Source organism: Leopardus geoffroyi, chromosome B4, assembly GCF_018350155.1.
Source record: "Leopardus geoffroyi isolate Oge1 chromosome B4, O.geoffroyi_Oge1_pat1.0, whole genome shotgun sequence".
NCBI classification, from domain to species: Eukaryota; Metazoa; Chordata; class Mammalia; order Carnivora; family Felidae; genus Leopardus; species Leopardus geoffroyi.
In genome coordinates this window covers 59,454,881-59,467,344 of record NC_059341.1, presented here as the reverse complement: position 1 = coordinate 59,467,344, position 12,464 = coordinate 59,454,881, and the positions used below count along the sequence as shown (strand labels likewise).

General features: G+C 38.9%; 1 protein-coding gene and 1 pseudogene across 12 annotated transcripts in view; both read left to right on the top strand.

The window, feature by feature from the left end:
* The window catches only part of LMNTD1 (lamin tail domain containing 1), a 523,246-nt gene that overhangs the window by 214,267 nt on the left and 296,515 nt on the right, over positions 1-12,464 (top strand). The window lies entirely within an intron of this gene.
* The window catches only part of LOC123590999, a 48,206-nt pseudogene continuing 35,948 nt past the window's right edge, over positions 207-12,464 (top strand).

Below are 12,464 nucleotides of genomic sequence, written 5' to 3'. Positions count from 1 at the left end.
ACTGTCTCAGACACACTTTGATACATTGGAAAATTTCCAATGATGAGACATGTCTGTGGATAAATGAATATCTTTGAGCTGATAAGACTTATTTATCTACAAGGCCACTTTAGACATCCATGAGGTATTCTTTGTGTCACCTAAGCAGTGTATCTGCTGACAATGTTTATCATACAATCAGACTTGTGATATGTTAGAGATAAGAGATGGTGAATGAGGATGATGGAGTACAACATCTTAACAGCCTGAAGGTGAACTGGAAAAAAATCAAAATCAAATTTCAAGAGATGTATTTGCCAGTAAGACTCTAAAGAAAACTTCTCAGGGCAGGTAGAAGTAAGTAAATCTACAAGGGAGTTATCAAGTCACTTAAGTCTTCATTTTGTGCAAAATATTCCAGTTGAGTGGAACTGTAACTGACCACTTGCTGAATGTTCTCTTGAATCTCTGAAGTTTTTCTGGGACTTTGACTTTACTAATAAAAGATTTTCAAAGGAAAATCTAAGCATCCCTCAAGAATGATTTCTGTTTCTAAACATACATGTCAGATTCTATATAATATAATCAATTATATTTAAAATCTTCTGTTCTGCCCACTTCCAGTAGGAGTTGCAGGGTGCTACCGGTAAGCCTGACTCTACCCAAAAGAAACACAATGGGCCTAGTCACATTTGCTCACCTCCTTGCTATTTTGCTCATTTTATATAATCTACTTACACCTATTTTTGTGTACAAATAGACTGGGCTGTCAATCACAAAAAGATGCCTTACATGGAGAACCATGATTTCGATTTCAGATGAGGTCTACATCATCCTCTTGCTGTGACAAAGAGTTTAGAAAAAGAATGATGGAGATACTTTTTCTTGAACGTTCTGAGAGCACATTTACACCGCTCCCTTGTAGATACTTTAGTGCTTTAAGTAACCCTATGAGGTATGTGTTTGTGTGTGTGTTTGTGTGTGTGTGTGTGTGTGTGTATTTATATATATATATGTATATATATATATATATATATATATATATATATATATATATTCAGGTAAGTAATTCAAGTTGCTCTAATAAACAAACCCCCAACCTCACTAGTTTCACACAGTAAGTGCTTACTCTGGTTTATACAAAGTCCAAAGTGAATAGTCCTATCTAGCAGGAGGTCTTCCTTGAGGTCATTCAGAGACTCAAACACCTTCTAGTCTGTGGCTCTACAGTCCTCTGGGGGCCCAGAGTCCTCTTCTAAATTCTCTGTATTCACTCAGCAGTCAGGAAAGAGAGAGCATAGAGTGTAACTTGGAAGGCTTATATGCACCAGAGCTGAAGGTGGCATCCATCACTCCTCTCCTTTCCTAATAGCCAGCATCATCTGGCTACATTAGACTATAAGAGAAGCTGGGAAATACAGTCTAGCTCTTTGGCCAGAAGGAGAGGGACTTGTTGAAACACTAGGCAGTCTCTGGCATAGTATTATTGTTCCCACTTTACTGATGGGGAAACAGACATAATGGGGTTAAGTAATATACCAAACTCACCTAGCTAACAAGTGGTGAGCTAGAATCTGAACCCAGGAATCTGACTCCAGAACAGCCTTTTAAACTAAGGTACATACAGGGCTCCCTCCCAGATAATTAATGCAAAGTACTTCCCATTATTTCAAATGAGTAAAATGAGGTAGAGGAATATAACATGTCTCCTCCTAGTTCATAAATTACAATACATACAGGATTGTTTGCTTACTCTGTGGAATCACAGTCCCATTTAGGATGAGTGCATGACCTTCTGATTTCAGTGACTTTCTTTCTGAGTATCTTTGGGGAAGGGGGGCATGCATGTGTTCCAAACTCAATGAGTATTTTGGAGGTGAGCCAACTCATACTCTATCACTTGAGACCCTTGTTTAAAACAGCAAGCCACTAAGGAAGCCAATGATTAGAATTAGGAATCTTGGGGTCAAACAGACAGGCAGTATGGCATGGGGTTAAGAGGCAGCATCTGGAATCAGAGCTCCCAAATCAATAAAACCCAATGCTGTCTCTATGATGTACTGGCTGTGTGACTTAAGTTACTTAATCTCTCTGTGCTATAGCTCATTCATTTGTAAAATGTTGAAAATGATCATATCTACCTCATAGGTTGTTATGAGGATTAAATCAGTACATGTTAAGTGCTTAGTATCTGACATAAGCAATCAGAAGAAGTTGGTTATTACTGTTGTTATTGTTATTTACTTGCACCCAATCAAGCTAAAGATATGACACACAGTTTTGCTGACACATAAAAAATCCTGCATCTCAGTAAATGTCAACTTCATGTGTTAATTCATGCTATTGGACCCTAGCCTCCTTCCTCCTCAGACTTTAATCCATGGGTAAGTTCTGTGTGCTCTACCTCAAAAGTATTTATTATACTAATTCTGTCCATCTTCCCTGCCCCACCCTTGTTAAGACCCCTATCATCTCTCGCCTAGACCATTGCAAAACGCTTCTAAAATGTTCCCTACTTCTTGGGCCCCTACAATCCAGTCTTCACACAGAAGTCAGAGAGATCTTTAGAAAATATAAATGAGACCATGTAATTCCCCCAATTAAACCCACTGATTCCCACCTCATTTAAATAAAATCTCAAGTCCTTCCCTTGGTCTTTGTCTTAGAAAGTCCTAAATTGTCCAAGATAGTCTTAGCTTATACTGTTGTTCTAAGATTATTATTAATAACACCTCCTTTCATTCTCCAAAGTGTCCTGACCTAGTTGATAAATTATATAATTACCGTGCTTATGGGATCTGGAGCATCCTTCCCCTAAGTAAATATTATAAATACAACATGGTAATAAACCTTTTCTGGAGGTGGGAGTCTCACCTCCTAAATTAATCAAAGTCCATAAGCCTTAAATACAATGCTTGAGGCAGTTTGAGTGTAATACTGAAGTTCAAATTTAGTTTGACTGGTTTTAGCCATATTTCAAAAGAAGCAGTGAGTTACTTGTATGTGAGCAATTCTGCACCTGAGCCCTGCCTTCTTCATGGAGGGATTCAGCCAGCTCTCCAGCACAGCCTGAGTCAACAGGCTACTGTCCAGGCTGCACTGTGGCTATTACATGTAGGCTCACTGGTGGACTGTGGACCCTCACTCAGTCTAGTCTCTTGGAGAATTTTCAGCCCTCCCTTATAGCAATACCTTCTCCCTCTCTGCTTGTACCCCACTTGGAGCGGTGAGGAGCTTTACCCTTTGAATCCCTTTTTTTGCCTGGGGAATATCTCTTTTCTCATCCCCTGAGGGTTGGGAAAACAGAAAGTGGCATTTAACCTCCCTTGTCTAATACCTACCTGTGCCTAGTAAGGCTGTGTGCTCTGTGTAAGGTCCATCCACTGAGAGAAACAAGAACCTATTTCTAGTCCTTATCAGACTTTTGTGATTTGGCCTATGTCTACCTCTTTGACTTCATCACCTTTTATTCTTCCCCTCTGTTAGCTGTACTGCCTGCCTGTTCTTTTTGGAATATTTTAAGCCTTATCCTGCCTTAAGGCCTTTGCACTACAGTTCCTTTTACCTGGAATGCTGTTTCCTGATCTGGTTGGCTCAGCTAAATGCCACATCTCTGGGAGGCCTTCCTTAATGACACAAAGTAAAGTAACTTTCGCAATCACTTTCTCTTTCGTAATCCTGTTCTATTTCCTTTACAATACTTATCATTATCTAATGTTACTTTGCTGGTTTAATTGCTAATTTTCTTTCTTTCAAAAATAATTATAATAAATAATAATAATAATAATAATAATAATAATAGTTACTAGACTTGTCATGAGCCTAACATTTTTGTAAATGCTTTACATTGATTAATTTTTAAAAAAATCTTTACAGTTATCTTATGAAATAGGTATTATTATTATGGACAAAGAAACTGAGTTTAGAGAAATGATGAAATTTACCTAGTGTCACAGAGAAGAAGCCAGGATTCAAGCCTAGATAGTGTGGCTGCAGTGTCTAATCTGAACCACTAGGTAAGGCCACCTCCCACGAAAGTCCTCCCCGGAGGACAGAACTTGCCTGTCCTCTGTGTTGCTGTATCTACCCCCACCCTTCTACACTACTGATACTGTGATTTATAAGTAGACTTTGGTCTTTGTCCTTCTGGCACAGAGCTCCTGAAACCATTGGAATTTCCTAAGTGATGAGAGCAATAAGGCGTCTTTTGTTATATCAATGTGTGGCTTTAGAAAGCTATTAAGGATGGTTGCCTGAGAAACCAATCATGTGATTAAAGGGTTGGAACTTTCAGTCCCACCTTCTTCACTTCTGGGGGAGAAAGGGACTGTAGATTGAGTTTAATCATTACTGGCCAGTGATTTAGTCAATCATGACTATAGAATGAAGCCTTCACAAAACCCGAGAGTATAGGGTTCAGAGAGCTTCTGGATTGGTAAATGTGTGGTAATAGGGGGAGAGTGGCACACTCGGAGAGGGCATGCAAGCTCTGTACCCTTTCCAACAACCTTGCCCTATACATCAGTTCCATCTGACTATTCATGAGTTATATCCTTTTATAATAAACCAGTAGGTAATCTAGTAGGTAAAATGTTTCCCTAAGTCCTGCGAGCCACTCTAGCACATTATTTGAACTCAAAGAGGGGGTCTTTGGGATCTCTATTCTTTTTAACATTTATTTATTTTTGAGAGACAGAGACAGAGTGTGAGCAGGGAAAGGGCAGAGAGAGAGGGAGACACAGAATCTTAAACAGGCTCCAGGCTCTGAGCTGTCAGCATAGAGCCCGACATGGGGCTCAAACCCATGAGATCATGACCTGAGCCAAAGTCAGACACTTAACTGACTGACGCACCCAGGTGCCCCAGGGGACTTCTATTCTATAGTTGGTTGGTTAGAAGTCTAGATGAGAATCTGAGTTTTAAATTGACATCTGAAGTGGGGGCAGGTGGAGGGCAGTCTTATAGGACTGAACACTAACCACTAACCAGGGGAGTCTGATACTATCTCCAGTTTGTAGTGTCAGAATTGAGTTGAATTGTAGACACCTAGCTGATGTCCAAGAATTGCTTGTTGGTGGGGGAAACCTCCCACAAACACACACCAGAATTGGTGATCAGAACACCTTTAAACTCATACAGGACTTGGCTCAGTTAATGCTTGAACTTTGAGTGAATAAATGTTGTTATAAAACCATGACTCTGTTTTATTTTTTATAAACAGAGAAGAAAATCACTCACCTACCTAAGAGAAAGGCTGGGCTTAATCTCATTTCAAGATGAACTGGAGGAAGGGGCTCAGCCAGAACTGCCCTAGAAACTGGATGGAAAATGCTGTTACCCCATGGCAGATCCTACATAGAATCTTGAGAAATTTTTAAGGGTGGCTTTCCATGGGGTTTCTGAGTTAGTCATAAAATAGGCAACCTGGCACCAGATTAGTAATTATAAAGGGAGCATAATGTAGACAGAAGCAATGCATAGAGTGAACTAACAAATACATAAAGTGAACCTTCCCCACGAACAGGGGCGGGGAGAGAAAATTAAGCTGTCTTAGATTGAATTTATACTACCTGTGGCCCAGTACTAGACAACCTCCTTCCCCCATAGTCTACATCTCTACTACCCCTCCTTTGGGCTTCTGCAGTACAAACCTGGATCTTTTAACTCATCATGTTCTATAGAATTTCACTACTCATTTGTTCCCCTTTCCCTATAAATGGCAAAGTCCGTTAATAGTGTCATGTCTCATTCATCCTTTATATGCTATAGCATGGTTCGTAACTTATGCTTTAATGTTATCAGAGTCAGTCTGGCCTGCCTTAGTTTAATTTTCTGTGAGTGAAAGAGAGAGTCACACAAATGATTTGCAAGTTGTCTTCTAGCCCCATATGCTGTGTTGGGCAGGTGAGGACTGTGCATCGCTCTTGTTTTGGATTCAGTCCTTGTTACAAAAAGATGAGTCTGTATGCTCTAGAGTCTGGTTGTGTTCCAGTGAGTTTTTAACTAGATGAATATGCCCTTCAATTCCATGTTCCTATTTGTTCCCCTATCTCTTCTGTGCACTGCTGGTTATTTATGTATTTAATATGCAAATAAAGATGCATCAGCTCCTACATCAGAGGCCTGCTCTCAGTATCCAAGGGGCCTATTAGAAGCAGATCTGTGCATCTTGACTAGAGCGAGTCCCTTTGAGGCCATTCATCTAGACTGGCTGTGTTTGTAAACTGGGGCTTCTCTTTTTCCTCTCCCTTTACTTTCTTTGTATTACTGATGTTTGTACAACTATTGTTCAATTCTCTTTTTCTGGATATCATTTTTCTCAGCATCTGTTATATAGCCAATCATACACACATGCACAATGAAACATAACAACATTTATCTTACTCTCTAGGGAATTTAGACCTATTTATATAGTTGCTGAATGTGAAGACTCTGATTTATGTAATTTGTATTATTCTAAAAATTAACTGTGAATGTATTGGGAGCCTTAGCCAAGTTCTATAACTTTCTTAATCATTTGCTTTTTTACCACTAAAAACAAATAAGAGAAACTGAACCACTGTGTTTTTGTAATATTAATCCTAACATTTATTAACTAAGTAAAAGGTGTTTAGCTCTACAAGGATTTTATGCTGGTCAAACCTTTGTTCCTTTTCCTATGTAATTCATTCATTCAACAAATAGATATTGGATGTTCTATGTAGCAGGGAGGAAAACTCAAAAGCCTCATTTTTGTTTGTGTGTCTTTTTTTAAATATAATTCATTGTTAAACTGGCTAACATACAACACCCAGTGTTCATCCCAACGAGTGCCCTCCTCAATGCCCATCACCCATTTCCCCCTCTCTCCCACCCCCCATCAACCCTCAGTTTGTTCTCTGTATTTAAGAGTCTCTTATGGTTTGCCTCCCTCCTTCTCTGTTTGTAACTATTTTTTTCTCCTTCCTTTCCCTCATGGTCTTCTGTTAAGTTTCTCAAGATCCACATATGAGTGAAAACATATGATCTCTGTCTTTCTCTGACTGACTTATTTCACTTAGTATAATACCCTTCCAGTTGCATCCACATTGCTGCAAGCGGCATGATTTCATTCTTTCTCTTTGCCAAGTAGTATTCCGTTGTAGATATAAACCACATTGTCTTCATTCATCAGTTGATGGACACTTAGGCTCCTTCCATAATTTGGCTATTGTTGAAAGCGCTGCTACAAACTTCATTTTTTTAATATTGAGTCCATTTGCAAATATGTCTTTTTGACATTTGTAGCTGTCTTAAGTGTATTTGAATACATTCTGTGCCTTCTGGGACTATCTTTAGTTTTCTATTTCTTTATTTTATTTTATTTTTTTAAATTTATTTTTGAGAGAAAGAGAGGCAGAGAGAGAGGTGAGAAAGAAAATCCCAAGCAAGTTCTGTGCTGTCAGTGTGGAGCCCGACATGGGGCTTGAACTCTCGAACTATGAGATCATGACCTGAGTCAAAACCAAGAGTCAGATGCTTAACCGAGTGAGCCGCACAGGTGCCCCTATTTCTTTCTTTTAATGTGAGACCCAAACAATATTCTTCTATGTCCAGCACAGAGCGTATAGAGAAGCAGCTTAATGATGTTTTTTTTTTTTTTCCTGGATGAATTAGAGAATTTTTTATTTCCTGGCATGAGGCAGCTTATCAATAAGGAGTTTTTGAATAAAAAGGAATGGATGAAGTTAAATTTAAATAAAATAAAAATTTTCAAGTGACACCACATGACTGCCAACTTTTCTCTTACCATCCCTTCCTTCCCTTTGCCATCAACAGACCCATCAATCTCTGCCTTCTATGAGCTGTGAAAGTTTCTGTCTCATTTCTCTCCTCATACCCTTATACCATTAACCTTTGTGGCTCTATAGGAACAATGTTCTGAAGGTACTGGAAATAGAGAAAGCTCATGATTGTTGTGTTAAATTTGTGCTGATTCTTATAACACCTGCAATGAAGAGGAAGTGGAAATGGGAAGTCTAAGAAGAAAAGAAAGCACACATTTAATTCAACAAATATTGAATGAATATTTTACATGTTCTCAAGATGAACAGTGTTCTTCTTTTAATGGGAGGAGAAAATAAACAAGCCATTATAGAAATAGAAAAATATCAGAGAAGAAGTATTTTGGGGGAATTAAAGGAGAATGATGAATAAAGTGTAACTGCTAATCACTTCAATTTGGGAGATCAGGGAAAGCCTATTTGAGGAGACTATTATAATATTCATGCTTTTTATTTTCTGTGTTTTATGATGTTTTGGCATCTTGAGGACTTGCAAATCCTGGAGAGAACTAATTCCTGGAGATAGCAGATGCTCTTGATATGTCAGCCAACCAATCCCGAGTCTGTATGTTCATCATTTCCTTTTATCAGGGTCCTGCAGTCCAGGACACTATTTCCTTGTTATAATGAATCAAGACCAAGTACCAGACAACTAGGAACCATGCCTATAGCCCAAAGACTGCTAAAATTATTCAGACTATCCAATCCTAAACTTATTCAGCTGTCCACACTCTCTTGCCCATTCTTCCTATGACAGTGATAACAAATGCTTAGGTCCATACTTTCTCCTCGCCCTTCTGCTTCTTGACTTACCTTGGTGCTTCCCCTGTGTGCCATGCCTCCTATTTCTAAGGACCTATGAATATAAAAATCTTCTTTCTTCATGATCGTTATTTCCATGTCTCTGTGTTCTGCCATTCCTGATTAAAACAAATTTCAGATACATTTTAATATAGTGATATTTAAGCTGAGATCTGAATGGCAAGAGGGGCCAGCTGCACAAAGATTGGGAGGAGAGCCTTCTAAGTAATGGTGTAAAGACACTAAGTCAGGTAATATCAAGGAGCAGATGGTGAATTCCCCTCTCACCTCCTGCAGCTATTCTTCTTCTTCCAGACAATCATTAATTTCTGGTATCCACAAACTCCTAAGGACAAATGTCTTTCTGGAAGTCAGATGTCCTATCATCCCTTTTATGCAAGTTACCTGTATAAGTAGATAAGTGATAAGAAGAACTAAAGGTCTCATTAAAGCGTTTCACACTAAGGTTAGAAAGAATCTTTGCTAATGCACTTTCTTTTTTTTTTTTTTTTTTTTTTTTTTTTTTTTTTTTTTTTTTAGTATATGAAATTTATTGTCAAATTGGTTTCCATACAACACCCAGTGCTCATCCCAAAAGGTGCCCTCCTCAATACCCATTACCCACCCTCTCCTCCCTCCCACCCCCCATCAACCATCAGTTTGTTCTCAGTTTTTAACAGTCTCTTATGCTTTGGCTCTCTCCCACTCTAACTTCTTTTTTTTTTTTTTTCTTTTTTCCTCCCCCTCCCCCATGGGTTCCTGTTAAGTTTCTCAGGCTCCACATGAGAGTGAAACCATTTGGTATCTGTCTTTCTCTGTATGGCTTATTTCACTTAGCATCACACTCTCCAGTTCCATCCACGTTGCTACAAAAGGCCATATTTCATTTTTTCTCATTGCCACGTAGTATTCCATTGTGTATATAAACCACAATTTCTTTATCCATTCATCAGTTGATGGACATTTAGGCTCTTTCCATAATTTGGCTATTGTTGAGAGTGCTGCTATGAACATTGGGGTACAAGTGCCCCTATGCATCAGTACTCCTGTATCCCTTGGATAAATTCCTAGCAGTGCTATTGCTGGGTCATAGGGTAGGTCTATTTTTAATTTTCTGAGGAACCTCCACACTGCTTTCCAGAGCGGCTGCACCAGTTTGCGTTCCCACCAACAGTGCAAGAGGGTTCCCGTTTCTCCACATCCTCTCCAGCATCTATAGTCTCCTGATTTGTTCATTTTGGCCACTCTGACTGGCGTGAGGTAATACCTGAGTGTGGTTTTGATTTGTATTTCCCTGATAAGGAGCGACGCTGAACATCTTTTCATGTGCCTGTTGGCCATCCGGATGTCTTCTTTAGAGAAGTGTCTATTCATGTTTTCTGCCCATTTCTTCACTGGGTTATTTGTTTTTCGGGTGTAGAGTTTGGTGAGCTCTTTATAGATTTTGGATACTAACCGTTTGTCTGATGTCATTTGCAAATATCTTTTCCCATTCCGTTGGTTGCCTTTTAGTTTTGTTGGTTGTTTCCTTTGCTGTGCAGAAGCTTTTTATCTTCATAAGGTCCCAGTAATTCACGTTTGCTTTTAATTCCCTTGCCTTTGGGGATGTGTCGAGTAAGAGATTGCTACGGCTGAGGTCAGAGAGGTCTTTTCCTGCTTTCTCCTCTAAGGTTTTGATGGTTTCCTGTCTCACATTCAGGTCCTTTATCCATTTTGAGTTTATTTTTGTGAATGGTGTGAGAAAGTGGTCTAGTTTCAACCTTCTGCATGTTGCTGTCCAGTTCTCCCAGCACCATTTGTTAAAGAGACTGTCTTTTTTCCATTGGATGTTCTTTCCTGCTTTGTCGAAGATGAGTTGGCCATACGTTTGTGGGTCTAGTTCTGGGGTTTCTATTCTATTCCATTGGTCTATGTGTCTATTTTTGTTCCAATACCATGCTGTCTTGATGATGACAGCTTTGTAGTAGAGGCTAAAGTCTGGGATTGTGATGCCTCCTGCTTTGGTCTTCTTCTTCAAAATTCCTTTGGCTATTCGGGGCCTTTTGTGGTTCCATATGAATTTTAGGATTGCTTGTTCTAGTTTCGAGAAGAATGCTGGTGCAATTTTCATTGGGATTGCATTGAATGTGTAGATAGCTTTGGGTAGTATTGACATTTTGACAATATTTATTTTTCCAATCCATGAGCAGGGAATGTCTTTCCATTTCTTTAAATCTTCTTCAATTTCCTTCATAAGTTTTCTATAGTTTTCAGCATACAGATCCTTTACATCTTTGGTTAGATTTATTCCTAGGTATTTTATGCTTCTTGGTGCAATTGTGAATGGGATCAGTTTCTTTATTTGTCTTTCTGTTGCTTCATTGTTAGTGTATAAGAATGCAACTGATTTCTGTACATTGATTTTGTATCCTGCAACTTTGCTGAATTCATGTATCAGTTCTAGCAGACTTTTGGTGGAGTCTATCGGATTTTCCATGTATAATATCATGTCATCTGCAAAAAGCGAAAGCTTGACTTCATCTTTGCCAATTTTGATGCCTTTGATTTCCTTTTGTTGTCTGATTGCTGATGCTAGAACTTCCAGCACTATGTTAAACAACAGCGGTGAGAGTGGGCATCCCTGTCGTGTTCCTGATCTCAGGGAAAAAGCTCTCAGTTTTTCCCCGTTGAGGATGATGTTAGCTGTGGGCTTTTCATAAATGGCTTTTATGATCTTTAAGTATGTTCCTTCTATCCCGACTCTCTCAAGCGTTTTTATTAAGAAAGGGTGCTGGATTTTGTCAAAGGCCTTTTCTGCATCGATTGACAGGATCATATGGTTCTTCTCTTTTTTTTTGTTAATGTGATGTATCACGTTGATTGATTTGCGAATGTTGAACCAGCCCTGCATCCCAGGAATGAATCCCACTTGATCATGGTGGATAATTCTTTTTATATGCCGTTGAATTCGATTTGCTAGGATCTTATTGAGAATTTTTGCATCCATATTCATCAGGGATATTGGCCGGTAGTTCTCTTTTTTTACTGGGTCTCTGTCTGGTTTAGGAATCAAAGTAATACTGGCTTCATAGAATGAGTCTGGAAGTTTTCCTTCCCTTTCTATTTCTTGGAATAGCTTGAGAAGGATAGGTATTATCTCTGCTTTAAACGTCTGGTAGAACTCCCCTGGGAAGCCATCTGGTCCTGGACTCTTATTTGTTGGGAGATTTTTGATAACCGATTCAATTTCTTCGCTGGTTATGGGTCTGTTCAAGCTTTCTATTTCCTCCTGATTGAGTTTTGGAAGAGTGTGGGTGTTCAGGAATTTGTCCATTTCTTCCAGGTTGTCCAATTTGTTGGCATATAATTTTTCATAGTATTCCCTGATAATTGTTTGTATCTCTGAGGGATTGGTTGTAATAATTCCATTTTCATTCATGATTTTATCTATTTGGGTCATCTCCCTTTTCTTTTTGAGAAGCCTGGCTAGAGGTTTGTCAATTTTGTTTATTTTTTCAAAAAACCAACTCTTGGTTTCGTTGATCTGCTCTACAGTTTTTTTAGACTCTATATTGTTTATTTCTGCTCTGATCTTTATTATTTCTCTTCTTCTGCTGGTTTTAGGCTGCCTTTGCTGTTCTGCTTCTATTTCCTTTAGGTGTGCTGTTAGATTTTGTATTTGGGATTTTTCTTGTTTCTTGAGATAGGCCTGGATTGCAATGTATTTTCCTCTCAGGACTGCCTTTGCTGCGTCCCAAAGCGTTTGGATTGTTGTATTTTCATTTTCGTTTGTTTCCATATATTTTTTAATTTCTTCTCTAATTGCCTGGTTGACCCACTCATTTGTTAGTAGGGTGTTCTTTAACCTCCATGCTTTTGGAGGTTTTCCAGACTTTTTCCTGT